Genomic DNA, 4,435 nt, shown 5'->3' with positions numbered 1-4,435 from the left:
TAGGGCGTTTAAAATTGATACAATCACATTATCGATTTTAAAAAAAACAATGAGATGGAAACCAATCAAAATTTTATGCTGAATAATATTTTTTTTCTTCAAAAGTTTTTTTCTTCAGAAGTTTTTCTTCTTCAGAATCCAGACTTTGACCAGACTAGACAATGTACCATACCAAATAATTATTATGTTGAAATGGATTTTGTTGTACATATACTCATTAAACCCCTATATTTGTACTTAATTGGGCTTGATTTTCTATCTCTTAAGTTAGTCAGATTTTCAACTCAAGTTGCAGGAGAAGGCTTAGCAAAGTGCATTTCAGAAGTGTAAAATGCAATAGCTTCTCCTACGGATTTTGTATTTCCCCAAAACAAGTACAATATATATATACTCATTAATTAAAGTGATATATACTCACTAATTAAATGTAACAGTGAAAGATTTGCCCATATATTGGTATTGAAATAAAGAGCACATTTTAGTATCATGGACACACAGTTCACCTGTTAATTTGGTCATTTTCCGGGGGGTACGTTTATTCCGGAGGGTATGTTTATTAGACTTTGAAGATTTGTCCAGGGGGTATGTTTGTTCCGGGGGGTATGTTTATTAGGGACATGAGAGTACTATAAAAACATTAGTTCAACATGTAAAAGAAAACATCTTAATTACTTCAATGGCATAAAATATCAATAACAATTCAACATGTGCATGATTATAGCCAAATGTCCACATACCAATACATTCTGATAAAAATTTAGTCGACTCTTGTAGTCAGAGATCTCCAAAAAATGCTAAAAGAATATACTGAATAGGCAGCCGATACCAGACTGAATTATGTCCTTTACAGTTCTCAAATTCATGATAACGACGAAATAAGCACTGGAGTGACGGCTAGCGTATTCCAATGAACAATTCTCTGTCTGTGCATCTCAGCTATTTGTGCTCACTGCAGTAAATAAATAAATCAGTAAACGTAAAGAACCAAAATGCAACAAACTGGCGTGTACACGCACTAAAATAACCCACAAGTATACATTGAGTTTTACTTTTAGTACAGAAAGCAACAAAGGCTACTTCAAACGCATTAGCGAGAATTTCACAGTACATGTGTTTAGGCAGTAGGCAGGTGTTTACGTTAGCCACGCCAGAAATTATTTTCTCTTTTTTAGGCAATGTCATGGGCTGAACGCCGTGAGCAACCCTCATGAAAAGAACGCGCCCTTACCAGTGACACCTACAAACCCTAATGCACACCGAAACAGACTTTCTAGGCGAAAATTACATGTTTTCTTGGAAAAATTCTCAGACAAGCGAACGACGAACCTTACCTCACAATGGCCGCCCTGCACTGACGCCTCACTCTGCAGATGATCGCAGCATTCTAATTATATCCATCCGCTCAGACGTCTGGAGGGTCGAAAAACTAGATAAAGAGCAAAAGGAGAGTTCACACCGCCACGACTTGGAGTCTTTCTACCAGTATGTGTTAACTACAAACTTATTTAACTACAAATTTGGCATACCGTCACTGCAGACGCGTACAGTCTGCCTCACACTACTTTATGGCGGCGAATTGATACATTCTGTCTGGAGGGGGATGTTGGGTGGGGCAAGGCAAAAGCCGCGAGGCTGCTTTAGGGTTTTACAAAACGTCGTTCTACACAGCATTGGCGAGCAAACGTAAACATATTTCACTACAACCCTCCTCATTCTTAAACGCTGTGCTCCAAACTATTGGGAAGTTCGCAGCTTATATAAAGGGAAGAAGCAAACATTGTGGCAACAATACATGCAACAGAAACCCCTATTCTGACTGTCTAGCCTCACACTAACAACACTATTAAAGCTACAGACGCATGGTATTGTGCTGTAACAGGCCTGAACTGTCAATGATTTTATGGGCCGGTGACGAAGTGCTTAGTGGCCAGATTTAGATCCTTAGCTTCTTAGCTCATTTACGTGCTCATTAGATTAGCCAATGACTGGTAAGAGCAGTCAGCGTCAGTAATACGATATTAGTTAGCCCGCTTGCGTTTGGATTCAGTTCGAGACCAGGCTTTCAGGTTAGTCACACACACTGTATTAGCTCCTTGTAGTTCATAGCCTTTGTAGATACCACTCCTGTAACTTAGATCCGAAACTAGACCATTGTAACTATAAGATTACACCATTTATATGTCAGACTTTATATACAGCAGATCACAATACAGCAACCCGTACACTCGGACACTATGGACTTGCGTGCCATCGCGGCAGACTTCGTCTCCCTCAATGAGGACAGGATGCGCTACTTTGGGAAGTCACCCGATACAAGCACCATTTTCACTTATAATAAGTGGAACATGGTGGCCACCATCTTCCACTTATAAATGGGTCAGGAGAAGTCTCCTGGCTCATGAGAGACACCATTTCCACTTCTGGCTAGGAGAGATGGGTATATGGTGTATGTATGAAGTATTGAATGAACAATTTCAACATCTACAGAGTATCGGACTTTCGATCGATCAAACCTTTCTTCTGTTAATGGTTTTACTTTGATTTGTGTACATTAGTATGTGTTCAGTTTTGTTTGTTTTTTTTGCCCTGCAGCATTTACACATCTGTCATTCATCCTCATTCAGATTATGAGTATGACAATTGAAGAGATGGAAGAGACGATCCATATCTACTGTATGTGTTTCTAGGGCTAATTGACGTCAATCACTGCAACGTTTGACGTAAGCATACTATACCTACCAACGCTCTGCATGTCGGGATCGTGTAGCACATGTACCGCCGTCTTGAAATCTTGTGATTTATTTTTCTGACCTGCTCCAAAATTTATATTTTTGCCGACCCAACACCGTATTTTGAGGTACTATCGTTTTTCAAGACACATATATGTATTTGGATCCAGTTATTTGTTAGTTTTCGAAAACGTGGTGAGTTGTCTAGTCTGATGTTAAAAACATTTGAGGAACAGGAACGAGGAACATGTTAGTAGAACGCTATCGTCATAACAGAAACTATTATACTAGAAAGATGAATGAATGAATGACTGGTTTATTAGGTAAAACATTGCAGCCCGTCAGGCTGAAATACGTTCTACTTACATAGTACATGAAAGTACGTTTCAATTACATAGGACACAACTCAACATGACGAATAGCATAAAATATTACATAGTATTAAAATGTCGATTAAAATAAAATATTACAATAACAAAGCATCTGAGCGTGGTTGATTTACAACGTATTATTTGTTCGTGTTAAGCAGACTCAGTAGAGATGGTACAGGGCTGTTTTGAAATCTAGCAGTGCGGCAAGGCGCCAATGTCATTTTGTTAGAGTTTCTAAGGTTCCTGCCGTGCTCCTGTCGCCGTGTGTTGGGGAGGAGATCAGCTGTGCGCTCCGATGTTGTCATGCTGTGTGCAAACTTGGTGCAGAGGACCGCCCGTCTCTTCTCAAGTGTTTCAAGTTTGCACATCTGCAGCCCCGTGGTGTAGTCTGTATACTTCTGACCCAAGATAATCCGGCATGCACGTTTCTGTACTCGTTCCAGTGTTGCAGTTTGTTTGCGGGTAAGTCCGTGATGCCACACTGGCGCGCAGTACTCAAGGATCGGTCTTATGAAGCCACAGTACACTGTTACAAGGTCCTCCACTGGGACTCCAAATGATTTAAGTCTGCGTAACATGAACAGTCGCTTGTTGCCCTTCTTTGTTGTTTCACTCACTTGCGTGTCCCATTTTAGGTTCGACTGAAGCCAGACACCTAACACCTTGGCGATTTCCACTGTTCTTAGGGGGTTACCGCAAAGACTGATGGGTACAGGTGGACTCGGATTCCTCATAAAGCACACTGTGAACACCATGCACTTTCCGGGGTTGAGTTTCAGTTGTGCACTTTCAGACCACTCCGCTAGGGAGTTAGCTTGGTCTTGAAGGTGGGATTCTTCGGAGTTGTGTCTGTTCTCTCCCAGCGATAGGTCATCCACGTATTTCCACCGATCATTGAGTGATTGACAGGCATCATTTATCATGCAGAGGAAGATGATTGGCCCCAACTTTGTGCCTTGTGGGACACCGGTGGTAAGAGTTTCACAGTCTGAGAGTGACTGTCCATACCGGACTCTTTGTCGTCTTTCTGTGAGAAAGTCCACTATCCACGGCACAATGGACGGTCTTGTCTCCATGTTAAGTAGCTTCAAAATGGCCTGATGGTGGTTGATGGTATCAAATGCCTTAGTAAAGTCCGTTAATAGGATTGTTCCCACGTTTTTGCTTCTTTCAGCACCTTGGTAGAGAAAGTGGGTGAGACTAATCAGGTAGTGGTTGGTCGAACTTCTCTTGATCCCCCCAAACTGACGTTTGTCGATGTTGTTCCATATGTCTGACAGCACCCATTTTCCTACGATGCCTTCGCAAATCTTCGCAAATATTGCAGTCAGAGAT

General features: G+C 41.2%; 1 long non-coding RNA gene across 1 annotated transcript in view; it reads right to left on the bottom strand.

Moving 5' to 3' along the window:
* Positions 1-1,373, bottom strand: part of LOC109476201 — a 2,422-nt gene extending 1,049 nt beyond the window's left edge. The window contains exon 1 of the long non-coding RNA XR_002140604.1: positions 1,332-1,373. This is a non-coding gene — a long non-coding RNA (uncharacterized LOC109476201). The remainder of the gene's footprint in view (positions 1-1,331) is intronic.
* Between the last annotated feature and the right edge of the window lie 3,062 nt (positions 1,374-4,435).

The sequence above is a fragment of the Branchiostoma belcheri genome, unplaced genomic scaffold (genome assembly GCF_001625305.1).
Source record: "Branchiostoma belcheri isolate BF01 breed outbred unplaced genomic scaffold, Haploidv18h27 scaffold367, whole genome shotgun sequence".
Classification (NCBI taxonomy): Eukaryota; Metazoa; Chordata; class Leptocardii; order Amphioxiformes; family Branchiostomatidae; genus Branchiostoma; species Branchiostoma belcheri.
The sequence above is the reverse complement of the archived record's forward strand: the minus strand, read 5'-3'. Positions and strand labels throughout refer to the sequence as shown.